Here is an 18,439-nt window from a genome sequence, read left to right as displayed (position 1 = left end):
ACGGGACGTAAAGTTTTTGTGTCAAGCAACACTACTATCAGTGTGAGTGTGGGTCGACACCACTTATCCAGATAAGTACCCCTAAACCCTTTTAAAACCCTCACCACCCTCCATCTCCTTTTTCCTCGCCTCACTCGAAACCATCAAAGCTCCCACACCCTAAAACTCTAACTCCCTCAATTCTTCACGGATTTGAGTGATTCCAGAGCCAAACCTCATTAGTTTTTCGTGCTGGTTCTATTTCTTCTATCAATTTGACCGATTTCCAGGTATTACACTCGAAAACCCCTTTTTTGATTTCGGTACTCAAGGTTTAGACTGTCTATTTTGCCTCTTGCAGCTTGTTTCAATGCTTGCTTCCTGCCTCTTAGGTTGTTATAGAGCAATTTTCGACATCTCCATTCACTTTATTAGACCTGTTGGCAGGTTTTGGAAAATTTTGGTCATTGATGATGAGTTTGGTTTGAAAACTGCTCGCGGCAAGGGTTTTAGAACTGATTTAGGGTCGATTTCTGATGATTGTGGTGCTGGATTTCTTGCTAATGATGTTTAGATCCTTGAACTTGCCAATTTTTGAATTTCATTTTTGGCTGATTCTTGGATTTTTCTTTGTTGTGCTTGCTTTGTTTTTGTTGTTGCAGATGCCTCCACGCAGGAAGCAATGTACATACGAAGCATGAGATTTTAAAAATTACTTATTAAATTTTAATATTAAGTTTTAAACCATTCAAAGAAAATGAAAAGTTTTGTTTATTAATTGACTTTGAAATAATATTTCTGTAAATGTTAAAATCGATGTTATAACTAATTAAAAATATTGATGGATATTTTTTATTTTTTATATAACTTTAGATTACTTAATAATACTCAATATATATTTAAAATTGATTTTTTTTTAAAAAATAATTGTTTATATTAATATACTAACAAGTAGAAATAATGATTATATTATATTTTACAAAAATAAAAATAAAAAAAATATAAATTTAAAATAATTGAAAAGAAAAATCTGCATGTTACGTGCATGTATTCACCTAATATAGTTATAAGAGATAGTCTTCTGAATCTCGTTTAAAGCTGATGAGTAGTATTATACATACTAAATGTGTTATATGACCAAACCTGAACTTCTAAACTGATTGAATCAAGACTTGTTTTGTAGGTTTTTTATATCTACATTAAAAATATATTTGATAATTTTTTATTTTGTAGTTAAGATTGAGATTCTAAGATAATAGGCGAAATATTTATTTACTAAAAAAATAGAATACTCCAATTTTTGTCAACTAATAAGTTTATTTCTTAGTATTTTAACACTTCATTTTTTTTTGTTAGACTTGAGCGGGGTTATAGGCTTATGGATTTTACTTGGTTTTTTTCGTGTAAATCCAAAAATACATGTTTAGGAAAGTCCTGATCAAAATTTTCTAATATTCGTTCTATGATTTTACAATAGGTTTAAATAGGTGTTGTTAAATACTAAATATTTATGAACATATATAATTATTCATTGGATTTTAATGGATTTAAAATTAATGTCAAGTTAAAAAAAAGACTTAAAAACATGAATAATATCTATGGATTTACAAATATTAACTGAAATCCACACGTTAGTTTTTGAAATCAATGTATTATACAAAGCGAAAACCTTTTATATATATTTCTAAATAAATAAAATATACAAACAAATAACGCCTTCTTCAATTATTTTTTTTTGGTTTTTATTGTGAACTATAATTAGTAAGAAATATATATATATATATATATATATACGGTTTTATTTATTGGTCAACCTTACTTTTTGATGCTAAACATTCATATGACCAAGGAAATTAATTTGGTTTTATGATCTTATTTGCTAACCATAAATTCCGACGCTTAAATATTGTATGACCATACATTTTTGTTCATATTTGTGTTTAAAATTACAACCAGAAAAATTTATATGCTAAAAACAATATCCACACAAAAGAACTATAAATACAGAACACTGATATGCTTATTATTCTAAAAATTAAATGAGAAAAAATGAACTATTTCATTGTTTTTATGTTAGTTATTGTTATGTGTTTTGAGTTGAAGCAAGCATGCCCGTCAAACACGGTAATATTCTCCAACGGACTCACTCCACATCGTATTCTAAACATACATTGCCATGTTGGAAAAAATTATAACACAATGATGGATTTGAAATTTGGTGAAAATAAGAACTTCACATTTATAGAGAAGCAGAAGAGATATACAAGGATGATAATTAAATGTCTCTTCAGGGACGGGTCTAGATCTAAAAACGTTCAAGTATATAGAGGAGCGAAAGGACCACGATGTTATCAGACACGTGTATGGGTGGCCAGAAGTGATGGAATTTACTTTATGAAAAATAATATACGTCCGCTTGCACATGCGCTTGACTGGTAACAAAGTAAAAAAATTTATGCTTCAACGTTTATGACTTTATGTAGATGTATACTTTAATGCTTAATATTTCTACATCAACATCAAGAGATCTGAATTTCAATTCCAAAGAATGTAATATTTCTGCTAATAATGGTGGCAAATTTATGAAAAAAAATTTCAACATGGTGCAATATTTCTGCAAATATTGCAGACAAACAAAATTTTACACCAAGAGATCAGATTTTCAACTCTAAATGATTTAATATTTCTGCAAATAATGGAGGTAAATTTGTTAAAAAAATGTCAACATGGTGCAGGTAAAACCATTCATCATGGTGTGTCCATTACAGAATTATCCTTGTGGTAGATAATTTTAAAGAGACACTTTTACTATATAAGTTACATTTTTACACTAGTATAATTATTTATACAAAATATCACATTTCACGGGTGTTTAATTTTATTCCTAATTTCTGTTTTTAATTTGTTTTATAGATTATATATAACCCAATAAAAAAGCTGTAAAAGTAGAAAATAATATTAAATTTAAGTCACTCGTGAATCAAAAAAAAAGATGGAGAATGCCACATAAATTTTTTTGTTGCTACCCAAAAAAAGAGAAGCCTAACATATTAGTAACATTTATTTATATATTTTAACTAGAGTGTGATACGCGTGGATATGTTAATTAATTATTTTTCTATATTAAAAAAATATTTTTGTTTTATAGTTTAATGTTTTGTCTTTGTTTATTACAGATCTATTTTTAAATTTAAAAAGTGATTGTTCATTTATGCAATTAATTATTTTTCTTAAAGCTGATTGTTTTGTATTTGTTTAGTAAAATGGTATGATATTCGCTTAGTAGAAAACATTAAGAGTCTCTAATGGATGCATTTTTTATTTAATTTATTCCAATTGGAGTGTGCATAAATTATGCGTGGTAAGCAATTTCTAAACTATTTTTATGATCTAATGTTATTATTTTTTGGAGTCTTATAGTTATTTGAATTCTCTTTGTGAGCTTAAGAGATATGTGTTTTTTTTTTTATCTTTTTGGTTTTTATTTTTAATTTTTTGGAATATATGATCATTTATATGTTTGTTTAGTGGACGGTACACATTTTTATTCTTATTTTGTTTTTGGCTAACAATTTTATGCAATTAGTTGAGGTTTTTAAAGGGAAGATATTAACATTTTAATTATTTTTCTGCATAATTTTTATTTTTTTATGTTGTTTCTTGTAAGACATATTTGTTGAAATCCATATAAAATATGTTTCTAAATTATGTTTTTGGATATAACTTCCCGATTTATTTTGAACATATGACTTAAAATGGACATGTTCCTATTAAATTATTTATCTCCGTATTATTTTATTCTCTATTTGAAATATATTTCAAAATTAAAGAACTACAATAAACTAAGACACAAATTATATGTTCATATTTTGTGTGTAAGTAAAAGATGCTGATTTAAAGTGTGAAATATGATATATGTTTTTTTTAATTTATCCAAAAAGAATTCAATTTTTAGCTAAAATATTTGTAAATGAAAATAAAATAATCTAAATCAAATTAATCGATCATTAAATTAGCTGCTCCAGCATTCTAGTTAACAATAACCAAGCATATTCTTGGATAATCGAGGCAACCATAAAATTTACTACCATGGCATTAAATATAACATTCATCTACTAAATCTAGTAAAGAATAGAAAATCGATTGTACACTGACATAACAGTAGATTTGGTGATTGGCGTGAGTATTGAGTATTCTAGTATTTGTAGAATGAACATTGATAGTAGACGAAGTGATCAAATTATAATCGAAATACTCGGTGCTTTGCTAGTCCAACAGTGTATATGATTTGAGTGTTTTTCATTATTGAAATTTTTGTCTTGAATTGTTGTATATAAGTAAGTATAGCTTATTAATTACTTAAAAATAGACATTATGATTTCATATACTCAATCTTAATTTTTTTATATATATTTATATAATTTTATTTATTAAATATAAAATTAATCATAAAATATATCAAATTTTGTTTTATATTATACTCTCTACCACATATACCAACAGAAATTAATTTTTAATAAATTTAAAAATAATGTGGTTAATGGGGTTGATAGCAATGGATTTATTTTTTGTTAAAAATAAAATGTGTAATTATTTTTTGTTAAACTAAACTGTGTAATTGTTAAAACTAAAATGTTATTTATTTATTAATGATCTTATTTATGTAATTAAAACCAATTGTTGACAAAAAAAATAACTAAAATGACTTTTTTTGACGTCTTAATAACTGAAATGATATTTAAAAAAACTAATTAAAATTTGACATGCAAACAATAAGGTGAGAGCATGAGAAGAGAGAAAACCTAACTTTTTTTTTTGGCTTTGAAAAAATTTGACATATATAGATTCTCTACTTTTTTCTATAATTTAATTTTCAATAAAGTTTGTCTCATATTTCCAAATATTTGGTTTTTCCTACTCCTATTTGAATATGTTCACTCTTTATTGTATAGCTATATATATATATATTTTTTTTTTCTTTGATGAATTGAATTTTCATATTTTATTTGAATTAGATTTACTCATTTTTTTAATAATATTTGATTTTCATGCTAAGATCTATCAACATTTCGAATTTTTATCCAATTCTCCATCATCAGAAAGCGAAAACGAGTTGGGAATAATCCTAGTGGGGATATGCAATATAGAAAGCTTAGGTAGAGCTTCAAAAGCATTTAAACTTCTTTCCATCATTTTGACTTTCGAGTACTCTGTTCATCAGTTGAATACACCAGAGACCAATGTACATTTATCTTCTTTGCAATCTCCTTTTCCTCTTCAGTTCTTTCATCACCAAATATCCATGTTTGCTCTCCATTTTCAAGATCCTTATAGATCCAATCAGGAAAGTAAGCCTAAGTAGCGTTTGTTTGTTTTTTTTTTTTTTTGAAACATATTTCCATTCATTTCAAAGCCAAACGGCAGGTTACAACCCGGTATCCAACTACAGGCCAAAAAATTACATGTAACCTGCGACAAAACTAACTAATCCCCAAACAGGGAGAACCAAGAAGTTAGATATGAGTCAGTCGACGGAGGAATTCTCTGCGCTCGAGATAGCGGGTCGAGCCGGCTTTGAAGGGTGGTGCTAATGTCAGAGACGATCGCGGAGGCTGGGCGAGAGGTAGAAGAGTGCAGACGGTTGTTACGCTCCTTCCATATCACATAAAGAGATACCTGGTAAGCCAGTTTCATGATGAGAACAATGTTGCCATTTGGAGTAGGGTCTTTCATCCATCTCAGACCATCTTCAAACCGAACAGGCGATGAAAGACGAGCGCGAGATGTGAAAAAGGACCAAACCTCGCCACTGAAGCTGCAATCGAAGAACAGATGCTGACGAGTTTCGTTAGCTGCGCTGCAGAGCAGGCAAGAGAGGGGAGTGTTTAGACCCCATCGAGCAATCCGATCCCTGGTGGGCAAACAATCTCTCGCGACAACCCAGGTAAGAAACGCATGTTTGGGGATAAGACCCGTGAACCATACCGAGCAGTGCCAATCGACAGTGACGGTGATCGGATGAAGGGCCTTCCACGTGCGTGATGAGGAGAAGAACGGTTTGGGATCGTGGTTGGGAGTCTTCCATAGGTAGATATCATCAGATTTGGAGTTCGCAACCGAAGCAGCTGAGGAGAGGCAGTCTCGGAGGATCATAATGATAGGAGAGCGGCTACGCGAGGATTGGATTGCCCACTCGCGGACCTGAATGGCATCCCGCACAACTGAATTCTTGGGAATGCCTGATATTCTCGGACCAGACTCTCCCGTAAGATTGATCAGAGGCCCTAAAGAAGTCCAATTATCCTGCCAAAATCGAGCGGTAATACCAGAACCTACTTCGCAAACAACAAACGAACGAGCAACAGGCCGGAGCTTACAAAGAGACCTCCAAATCCAGCTTCCAGACAATCTGGCATCCAGGTCCCATAAATTATGATCCCCGATAAGATGAAGTCTCACCCAAGATACCCACAACGACCCGCTAGAAGCAAAAATCAACCAAATCAGTTTGAGGCCAAGAAGTTTGTTCCACGCCGCAGTCCTCCGAAGGCCAAGCCCGCCACTTTCCTTCGGGGAACAAACTGAGTCCTAACTGATTTTTGCACCACGGGCACAATTAGGTGCTCCCTTCCAGAGAAAAGCGCTACACATTTGCTCGAGCGTTACCAAACACTGGTTTGGGAGAATGAATATCGAGGCCCAAAAACTGATGGTGGAATAAATAACCGACTGAAGGAGCTGTAGTCTACCAGCGAAAGACAGATGCCTTACCGTCCACGAAGAAAACCGCTTAGAAAGCCTGTCAATAAAGGGTTGGTAGTCCTGTTTCCGCAACTTCTGAGTAGTGATAGGAACACCAAGATACCTTACAAAGACCCTGGTTTGAGCCCAAGCCGACCCGCCATTTCCCTGCAATCGTTGAAGTTCCCACCATCAATGAATAAGAAGGTCTTGGATTTGTTTAGATGAAGGCCAGATGCGATCCTGAATTCCTCGAGAATAGCCAGAATTACCTCTACTGATCCTTCTGTGCCATCAAAAAATAACAGAACATCATCTGCAAAACTGAGGTGAGTAAGCAGGGGAGCATGACACTGCGGGTGGACCACAAAAGACTGAGCCGCAGTCCCACGATCCAGCAGTTTAGAGAGAATATCCATGGCGAGAACGAACAGCATGGAGGACATAGGGTCACCCTTTCTGAGACCTTTGCGACCTGGGAAGAAGCCCACAAGTTCTCAGTTCACCGCGATGCTAAAGTGAGGTGAGGATATACATGACTGAATCCAGTTTATGAAGCATGGAGGAAGGTCCAGGGCGTGAAGGAGAATAAGCAGAAACTCCCACGAGAGGTTGTCATATGCCTTAGTGAGGTCAATCTGTAAACAACCGCAAGAAACAGGGCCAGGACGGTGAAAGTTATTTACTAGCTCGAAAGCTAAGAGAACATTTTCGCAAAGTAGCCTACCCTTTACGAACCCCACTTGGTTCCCTTGGACCACATTCAGAATAAAGAGAGCCAGACGCTTGGAGATTATCCGGGATATTACCTTGTACACTGTAGAACAACAGGCAACTGGTCTGAACATACTCAAATGATCCGCTCCTGGTTCCTTTGGGATGAGAGTTATCGAAGTGACATTAAACCTCTTCAACAGGATGCCAGAAACAAAGAATTTCTTAACTGCCTGGATTAAGTCTGAGCCAACTATGTCCTATGATTCAACAAAAAAATCCATTAGTAGACCGTCGGGGCCTGGGGCCTTGTTCTATGGCATAGAGAATAGAGCAGCTTTAATTTCCTCCGCTATGGGGATTGCAGAGAGCCGAGTCGTCCATTCGGGGGAACATCTGAAAGGGTGAATGCTTTTGAGCATCTCCATCGAGTAGGGAGTAATACCGATACTCTCTGAGCCAAGAAGATTCCTATAATAAGCGAGGATGAGATCTCTAATTTGGTCCAGATTGTCCACACGAACATCCCCTTCCAGCCGCAGATGCCTGATATAATTAAAGCCCTGCCTTGCAACCACCACCTTGTGAAAGAAGGTAGTATTAGCATCGCCTTCCTTCAACCATTTTATCCTTGACTTTCTTTTGTAGAAGATTTCCAGAGCACTAGAAAAGAAGTTTGACTTCTCGCAGGCACTCCTTTCATCGGTAAATAACACGGCGGAAGGAGAGGAAAGAAGTCGAGCTTGGACCTCTGTGAGCTGAGTGAGCGCTTCCTTGGCTCGATGCTGAATGTTTCCAAAACCCTCCTGATTTAGCTTTCTATAGCAGACCTTAGCTGCATGCATTTTTTGTCCAAGTAAGAAGGAGGCAGACCCCACTGCAGTTGGAGAAGATCAGGCGGTAGCCAACTTATCCGAGAAAGCGGGGTGAGTGGTGAGGTAAGAAAAATATTTGAAGCTTTTCTTTCCCCGAATATCTGTAGAGAGAATACTGACCAAGCAGGGAGCATGATCAGAGTCCCCTGGAGAATCGAAGAAAGCAGAAGATTTCCCCATCCAATCTTCATTCACCAGGGTCTATCAAGTTTCCGAAGTATGGAGTCTTCAGCTTGGTGGTTAGACCAGGTATAATAAACTCCACTGCTAGTGAGATCAGATAGATCATTCTCCTCCATCCAATCCTTGAAGTCAGCCATAGCCCTGAGAGGTAAGTTGGATGGAATAAGAGAGAAATGCTCTTGAGCTGAGGCAATTTTGCTGTAATCCCCCATAAGAATGCAGGGGGACTGGAGAGTGTGCTCGGAGAGCTGATAAATCATCCCATAGCTCTTTGCGCTGAGAGTCAGTGTTGCGAGCATACATGAAAGCCACTGAGAAAGAAATAGAGGAAGCTGGATCAAAAACACCACATAATATATACTGATCAGAATTACTATAGATGATGACAGACACGGCTGGATCCCAAACCACCCAGTTACGACCATTTTCCGCGAAAGAATAGTTACTTTCAGACCTCCACCCAGGGAAGGTTGAAGAGAGAATAGACGCCGCATTATCTTCCTTGACGCGAGTCTCCAAAACACTACTGATGACAGGTCGATTAGTACAGACCCAGATACGAACTAAAGCTTGACGAGAAGACGAAGTCAAACCCCTAATATTCCAGGAAAAAATCTTCATATTTACACCAAAAAGGAGAAAGCAGATCTTTCAGAGCAGAGGACCTTTGCCCGAGGGAGAGGCAAAAGTTGTCGAGGATTTGTCGCGATGGATCGAAACACCCTGGCTGTTCAAAAGTTGGGAAGTGAGAACCTTATGCTTGGTCTTCTTCTTTTTATTTGCCGCGGATGTTAAGGCTTTAGAGGTATTTTTCCTTGACCCAGGTGATATCTGATAACACCATATTTTGACCATTTTTATGGATCATTTTGAAATATTTTTTCTATGTTTTTTATTGGTTTAAGTACTTTTATTACGTTTTTCTAGTATTTGTAGTCCCAAGACTCTTTTCAGGAAATTTAGGGAAACGCTTAACAAAATGGATAGAAAACCAGATTTCCTGCTCAGAGTCAAACCGTCATAAGTTCACCCCCGATTCAAGGCCTTCTCACCGTCTGATCCAGCTCAAATTTGGAGATCTTAAAGATGGAACTATCAGCTTTCCAGCACACTTTACAGCTTGGCAATCCAACGGTTCAATCAAATGATATGCGAAGAGCAAGATGTCTCGTAAACCATCCGGCAAGCATTTCCACACGCGGCCAACAGCCATTTCACCACGGTCAGAGGCTACCCAACCACGGCCAAGCATCCATTCCCTGCAGCCACGCACTTCCCGACCGCGGCCAGCCAACTCCGAGTTAGAAGGCCCATTTCTGAAGCCCAAATTATTTTCTCAGCCTCACCGGAACCCTAAACACCAGAGAGCATTGGAGACTATAAATACTTATCATTTAGGTCGTTTTAAAAGAGATAGAAGAGAGACGAAATACTTTAGAAGAAATTTTACTTTAAGCTTTTATTTTTAGGTTTATGGAGAGAGAGATCTATCTCTTGAACCCTTGTTCTTTCTTTTTTAATGTCGATTATTGCTCTACTTTTTAATACTATGTTTTTGATTTTGTTCATCATGTCTGAGTATTTTTATTGTTGGGTCAAGGAGATTTTCGATGGGGATATATATGTTCGATGAGGATTCCATGAGCTATTGAAGCCGAATCTTGGAACTTTTTCTGCTGAATTCACTTTTACTGCATGAGAGTAGCATCATGAACTACAATCTGATCCAGATGCTTGGTGACACGAAAGTGTTCATCTGGTGTCAGATCTAGTTTGGGAGAACAAAATAAATATAGGAGTGGAAACCTACCTATGGGCAATTTGTGAATGCTGACGATTCTTAAACATAATGCATCTTTTCTCTTCCAGGGCCAGAGTGGAAACCTACTGGTCAGGGTTGAGAGAGATAGTTGTCTATGATCACGACAGTGGCGTATTCATACGTCACTGACATTAGGTCGAAAAGTTTTATCTAAGATCTTATCAAATTTACTCTTTAGCAATGTTTTGAATCGTTCATACCCTAGAGAAAACTTCCCTGAAACCTAGCGCATTCTTTTCTATATATTTACACCGATTTTATCTCAAGCTTTAGTTCATCATTTTTATTCTCTTAATCAATTTTCATTTAAGCAATTAGGTTTAGCCGTTTTTTCTTGTTTTTAGTCAATTTCATTAACTTTAGTTATTAGGTCATTTTAATTCCCGTATTTTCTTGTTAAGATTAGTTTTTACGTTTTAAAGACACCACCAAAACCCCTATAAAAATCGTCTGGTTTTAGAATTCCTTACTTTATATTTCTTTCGAAGGTTTTTGCAGGAAAGATCCTCCTTCCCTGTGGATTCGATCCCTAAGTACTACAATCGATCAGATGTGCACTTGCGGCTATTAATTTCATTTAGAGTAAAACTTGACAACCCTCACACGATAGCACATCAAGTTTTTGGCGCCGTTGCCGGGGAAGGCACGCGTTTTCTTTTCCCCAAAACCCTAAGAAAGGTTGGTAAATCAATTCTAGAACCCTTTTTCTGCATATTTTCACTTTTTGGTTCTTTTGTTTCCATTCCCGAAGCAATGGACCCTATAAATCGAAATCCCTACTATGAGGGAGGTTTTTACAACACTCCTCAAGCCACCAGACGCAGAGAAGAACATCATGCTCTAGATCTTAGCTACATGGATCGATACACCCATCTGAATCATCCATACTACTTGCGCAGGGAGCCTGCTCGACGCCGGGAAGATCCTTACGGTCCTCCTCCAACCTATTTCGAGCCACACGCCTACCATCCTACACCGCAGAACCCTAATCAGCAAGAGGAAAACTTGAGGATCAGCAAACGTTTGGGACGTCTTGAAGGAATGATAAACCAGTTCCTTGATCAGCAAATTTTCACCAAAAACACCCTGCTCAAGAGGATTGATTCAATTTCTGAAGAATTCAACAGAAAATTTGATGATCTGGCCAATCATGTATGAGTTCTGGAAGAACAAACCCACAAGGACGCACAAACACTAGCTGGGATGATCAACCAAGTCGCAGTAGAGCAGACAAGGGAAGGGTATGACATTATACAAAACTCAAGTGATATTGTCGAATCGAAACAGGAGATCAAAGAAGTTGGAGAATTCGCCTTCTGGTATAGAGAGAAGACAGACGAAGAGTTTCAAGAAATCGAGCACAGGCTGAACAAACTCGAGCTCAAGGCACGGGAGATTGATGCAAGAATGGGACATATGCCCAACATTGAGCCAATTGTGAGATCTTCTAAGAAATCTCCCAAATATCCTGATGAAGATGTACAACAAGACCCTGGAGTGAGTTCAAACGTACTCTCCTCCCAGCTCTCCGCCCCGTTAGGGCCTGTAGAAGGAAGTGCTTGCCATCCTACTGCATACCAGCCGATAATCGGACATCAACTTCCGAACCAATCTTGGCTATTTAATCTAATCATGTTTCATATCCTAGTTTTCCCTCTTCTAAAGCTGAAAATCTAAACAAAAGAATTCTAGAGCTTGAAAAATCTAGGTCTCAAGAGATTATGATCTTAGATCTGAACTAAAAACGATGCAAGAGGATTTCAATGAAAAATTTTCCACCCTCTTAGTCTGATGATCAAATTAATTCTAAAAACTTAGAAAATTCTGAAGAGGAACCAAGTGAAAATTCTTTCGAAAACTCAAGTGAAGCAGATCCCTCCGATCATGTGAAAGCTATCACACTTAGGAGTGGATTAGCTTACAAAGAGCCTGAATTTCCTAAAGATCCCGAAGATGAGGAAAAGGGTAAGGAAAAAGAAAAAGAAAGAGAAAGAATCACGGTTGAAGATGTTGAAAAATAAGTGGTAGGAGAAAAGGATGGAGAAGAAGTAAGAGAAGATACATCCCGGGAAATTCTCGGAGAAGACCCGATTCCACCACCACCAACTCGTGTCTATAAACCAAAACCTCCATATCCTAGAGCTTTAAGAGCCCCTAAGAAAGAGAAAGAAAAAGCTAAGCTTAAAGAGCTAATCGATTAATTAAATGTGAGATTACCTTTCGTAGAAGCTTGTGCTATGATTCCCGCTTTAAGAAAATACATGAAGGGTATTCTAACAAATTCTTTAACTCTTGAAGAAGGCGTTATGATGATAACCCATGAATATAGTTCTATCCTGCAAAGCTGAATCCCTGAAAAGAAAAACGATCCTGGAAGCTTTGTACTTTCATGCACCATCAATGATGTAGCTTTTGAGCGTGCTCTCTGTGATTTAGGTTCTAGCATAGATATGATGCCTCTTTCAGTAGCAAAACGTTTAGGACATCACACTTTCCAGCCCACTAAAATTTCTTTAGTATTAGCTGATCGTTCTGTTAGACAACGAGTAGGTATCCTAATAGATGTTCCTGTAGAAATCGAAAAATGTTCCATACCCACCGATTTCGTAGTTCTAGAACTAGAAAGAGAACCTAAGGATCCACTTATTCTTGGACGACCATTCCTATCTACAGCCGGAGCCATAATCAATGTTATTGAAGGAAAAATTGACCTTCATCTAGCTGGCCTAGTTATGCAATTTGACATGAACAAAAGTTTCGATAAACCGACTCTGGATGGCAAAATTTGTTGGGTTGATGAGTTAGACGGAATTATTGAGGAAGTCTATGAAGATCTGCTTCTAGACGACCCTTTAATTGTCACGCTTTCACCCGCAAAAGATGAACGCAATTTCCTTGAAGAAATTGCAAGTGAATGCGCACGTATGCTTGATAAATCCGAAACTTATAGGAAACCTCTAAACTATCTAGATCTTAAGGACCAAACAAACATTCCTACACCTCCTAAAGACACTGCCGCAGCAATCAATGATCCTTGTAGCGAGCTTAAAGCCCCTAAAGTCGAGCTTAAACCTTTTCCCGTCGAACTTAAGTACGCTTTCCTTGGACCAAATTCTACTTATCCTGTCAAAATAAACTCTGGTTTGACGGAAGAAGAAACCACAATGCTGTTGACTGAACTGGGAAAGCATAGAAAAACCTTAGGATATTCACTTGATGACATACGTGGAATCTCTCCAGATCTTTGTATGCACAAGATAAATCTAGAGGATAATGCTAAAAACTCAATCGAAAGTCAAAGGAGACTGAACCCTAATCTCATGGATGTTGTCTAGAAGGAGATTATGAAGCTTTTAGAAGCTGGAATAATCTTTCCTATCTCAGATAGCATTTGGGTTAGCCCAGTTCATGTTGTCCCAAAGAAAGGAGGAGTAAAAATGATAAAGATGAAATGATCGCTACAAGAACAGTAATGGACATCGTATGTGCATCGATTACCGGAAACTGAATGCAGCAACTAGGAAAGATCATTTTCCACTTCCCTTCATAGATCAAATGCTAGAAAGATTAGTTAATCATCCCTACTATTGCTTTCTTGATGGATACTCCGGATTTTTCCAAATTCCTATTCGCCCATAGGATCAAGGAAAAACAACATTCATTTGTCCATATGGCATGTTTGCTTACCGACGTATGCCTTTTGGATTGTGTAATGCACCTGCTACCTTCCAGCGGTGCATGATGTCGATCTTCACAGACTTTATTGAAGATTTCATGGAAGTATTCATGGATGATTTCTCCGTCTATGGATCTTCCTTTGAAAAATGCCTAGGAAACTTTGGTAAAGTTCTGCAGAGATGTGAAGATAAGCACTTAGTATTAAATTGGGAAAAATGTCACTTCATGGTAAGAGACGGAATCGTGCTTGGGCATAGAATTTCGGGAAAAGGAATTGAAGTTGAATCCTTAGAAAAATTTGCCTTGAAAAAATCTCAAATTTTGGTACAATCTCGTCCTCTAGTCTCTCTCTCTTTAAAAGGCATTTCCCCTTTCTAAAAAAAAATCCGTAAATAAGAAAGGAAAGGAAATAAAAGCCTTAGAGAGTCTAGAGAGGTCGAATTTTAAGTCCCAATGCAAGCTAGAGTTCGATTTTATGAAGGTTTGGAGATCATTTTCTGATTCCTGGAAAGAATCTAAGTCTGGGGGAATAGCTGTTCACAACAAATGAGGAAGGATTATGCAACAACATTGGACAAGAAGAAGTGACTGAAAATTGTGGTCATCAACAGGTCTTTATCTCTCTTGCGATATTGCATATTATCTTGCATCCTCCAGATTCATTAGATAACCCGAAACACTTTAACTCCACCACTTAAACAGTCTTTTAATGCCAAACGCCGTCTACCCTGGATGATGTCTTTAATGAGAATTCAATATTGCACTTAATGAATGTAGATAGCTAGTTGACTGGAATCAAGATTTAGATTGTTTAAGTTTTGCATGACAGAAAAAGTAGACTAGTATCTTTTGTGTCTTGGTGAGAATTTTCTAGACTAAGTTGTGGATTGATGCACGGTCTTTGGTCCTAGTTTAGGAGTTCATGTCTCTGAGATTTGTGCATTTCCTATTTTTTTTTCACTTAACTAGTTTAAACTTTTGCTTTGTTTGTGGACAAACAAAGGTTTAAGTCTGGGGGAGTTGATAACACCATATTTTGACCACTTTTATGGATCGTTTTGAAATAATTTTTCTAGTTTTCTATTGCTTTCAGGTACTTTTATTACGTTTTTCTAGTATTTATAGTCCCAAGACTCTTTTCAGGAAATTTAGGGAAAAGCTTAACAAAATGGATAGAAAACCCGATTTTCAGCTCAGAGTCAAACCGTCATAAGTTCACCCCCGATTCAAGACCTTCTCACCGTCTAATCCAGCTCAAATTTGGAGATCTCAAAGATGAAACTATCAGCTTTCCAGCACACTTTACAGCTTGGCAATCCAACGGTTCAATCAAAAGATACGCGAAGAGAAAGATGTCCTGTAAACCAGCCGGCAAGCATTTCCACCCGCGGCCAACAGCCATTTCACCACGGTCAGAGGCTACCCGACCGCGGCCATGCACTTCCTGACCGCGGCCAGTCAACTCCGAGTTAGAAGACCCATTTCTGAAGTCCAAATCATTTTCACAGCCTCAATTCCGGAATCCTAGACAGCAGAGAGCATTGGAGACTATAAATACTTATCATTTAGGTCATTTTAAAAGAGAGAAGAAGATAGGCGAAATACTTTAGAAGAAGTTTTACTTTAAGCTTTTGTTTTTAGATTTAGGGAGAGAGAGATCTATCTCTTGAACCCTTGTTCTTTCTTTTTCAATTTCGATTATTGCTCTATTTTTTAATACTATGTTTTTGATTTTATTCATCATGTCTGAGTAGTTTTATTATTCGGGGATTTTCGATGGGGATATATATGTTCGATGAGGATTCCATGAGCTATTGAAGTCGAATTTTAGACATTTTTCTTCTGAATTTACTTTTACTGCATGAGAGTAGCATCATGAACTACAATCTGATCCAGATGCTTGGTGACACAAAAGTGTTCATTCGGTGTGAGATCTAGTTTGGGAGAGCAAAACAAACATAGGGCTGTAAACCTACCTATGGGCGATTTGTGAATGCTGACGAGTCTTAAACATAATGCATATTTTCTCTTCTAGGGCCAGAGTGGAAACCTACTGGTCAGGGTTGAGAGAGATAGTTGTCTATGATCACGACAGTGGCATATTCATACGTCTGTGACTCTAGTTCAAAATTTTTTATCTAAGATCTTATCAAATTACTCTTTAGCAATGTTTTGAATCGTTCATACCCCAGAAAAAACTTCCCTGAAACCCAGCGCCTTCTTTTCTATAGTTTTACACCGATTTTATTTCAAGCTTTAGTTCATCATTTTCATCCCCTTAATCGATTTTCATTTAGCAATTAGGTTTAGCCGTTTTTTTCTCGTTTTTAGTCGATTTCATTAAGTTTAGTTATTAGGTTATTTTAATTCCTGTATTTTCTTGTTAAAAATAGTTTTTACGTTTAAAAGACACCACCAAAACCCCTACAAAAATCGTGTGGTTCTAGACTTCCTTACTTTATATTTCTTTCGAAGGCTTTTGCAGGAAAGATCCTCATTCCATGTGGATTCGATCCTTAAGTACTACAATCGATCAGCTATGCACTTGCGGCTATTGATTTCATTTAGGGTAAAACTTGACAACCCTTCCAGATCATTTGGTGGTGGAGCTGAAATGGTGTCACTCACCACACTGTCCTGAATAGGTGAAGTGTCACTCTTTGGTACTGAATTCGACTCGGGAGGAGGAACGTCTCCCACCTCCGGCTCTACCGGCACTATAGAATCCGCTGCCGGAGAGGGAGGATCAGAGCTGATGTTAGTAACTGGTGGAGTACTGTGAGCCCGCGACCGCGATCATGATCTGGCTCGACGAGCATTGCGCTTGCTTTGGGTGCCTTTGGCATCATCAGAAGTCAAAGAATCCCGATGACTTGAGTCAGAAGTGGGGATGGTAGGTTCGACAGCAACTAGAGAGATGTCAGAGGAGGTAACCGCAACTGATGGAGTGTCCGAGGTCGCTGGTTTCTTCTTCAAGAGGGGACGAGGACAGCGGTTCAGGAGATGTCCGAATCGGTGGCAATTGGAACATTTTGGTGGCAGACGAGGATACTCAATCTGGACCCGAACTCAATTGCCCACCCTATCTTTGACGATGACAGATTCCAGCGGACAGCAGTCGAGATCAATCTCAACTTTGACCTTAGTATCACCAAAGTGGTACGGGTCCAACCTCGACTTTTCTGTGTGCAGCGGCTCTCCGATAGTGCTTGCGATAACGTTAATAACGTCGAGAGAGTATAGCTGTGGGGGGCATATTCTTGAGCACCACCCATGTCCGAGTCGTTTTGAGTTCCTGAATGAGAAGCGAGCCATCTGGAGACCACGGGAAGACTAAGAAAGCACAGTTCGCCGCTTGCCAGTAACCAACCCTGAGGACCCATTCCCTAGTCTGAACAGAGGGGATGAAGATCAAGCAAATTGTGTCTGAGACGGAGCGGATACGTAATATTTACAAACTTCCCCCATGCGGGGTTGAGGTCTGCGAAGATCTTTGCGGGAGGAGGGAGGAGTCCATGAAAGTGAGCGATGATGTGGTCTTTCCATAAATCAGCAGACTGGAGGAGTAGCCTAACTAGCGTTGGAAGCAGTGGTTTCTACTATTTCTTTGTTCCTTTCTCCAACCATTTGGAGGAGCAACATTTCATAGCTATACACTTGAGAATAGCTCAGGTGCAATGTAACCTATAGTTTCTTGTAATTATCAATGACACATTATCGTTTTCTTTTTTTTCACCGAGCTTAGGATGGCCAAAGTCTGAGACTTTAGGACCAGAAAAATCATCTAACAGACAGAATAATCTGAGATTTAATGTCGAAATGCAAAATTCTTGTTTTGCAGCATACGTAAAGATATTGTATACGGAAGCATACGTAAATATTGAAATAGGAGATAAGAAAAATGTTCTTGATATAGATTGCAATTTTTTATTTAATAGACACAATATCTACTTCAAGAACGGAAGACAGGAAATTACAGTGAAAACAAAGATTATTTAAATTCCATTTCATTTTAGTAACCAAATATTTTTATATTCACTGTTAATTTATTTGTAGACCCATTTATACTCTAACTTGGGCATTGCTTTATCATGTATAAAGTAAATCCCAACTTCTCTAGCGTCCCAAAAGTTTTTTTACCATGACGAAGTATGAGACCACCACTTTTATATGCCATGAACTTTGCATGAAATCTGAAATCAAGTCCCTGCCATAAGTCACAACTGATCCTCCTTCCCGCGATATTATCATAAAAACTACAATCATAAGTTTGTCCATGGCTCAAATGGTGGTAGCCTGGATCATCTTCATCGGATATACAATGAATTCTAAGAATGTTATTTTGACCAAGAGAATTCTTAAAATGTACAGAATTTTTCTTTTTGTTGGCATTACTCAACCCTATGCACAATGCAATGATAAATAGAGAACACGAGAGATGATTCAT

At 37.2% G+C, this 18,439-nt stretch overlaps 1 long non-coding RNA gene and 1 pseudogene across 1 annotated transcript; one reads left to right on the top strand and one right to left on the bottom strand.

Moving 5' to 3' along the window:
* The first annotated feature begins 128 nt into the window (after window positions 1-128).
* LOC112084343 lies at window positions 129-836 on the top strand. The gene is made up of 2 exons (XR_002898238.1): window positions 129-269; window positions 642-836. It is a non-coding gene; the product is annotated as an uncharacterized LOC112084343 (long non-coding RNA).
* A 17,202-nt stretch (window positions 837-18,038) lies between these two features.
* LOC18014162 lies at window positions 18,039-18,439 on the bottom strand (annotated as a pseudogene).

Source organism: Eutrema salsugineum, unplaced genomic scaffold, assembly GCF_000478725.1.
Source record: "Eutrema salsugineum unplaced genomic scaffold, Eutsalg1_0 scaffold_4, whole genome shotgun sequence".
NCBI classification, from domain to species: domain Eukaryota; kingdom Viridiplantae; phylum Streptophyta; class Magnoliopsida; order Brassicales; family Brassicaceae; genus Eutrema; species Eutrema salsugineum.
This window is presented reverse-complemented; position numbering and strand designations above follow the sequence as displayed.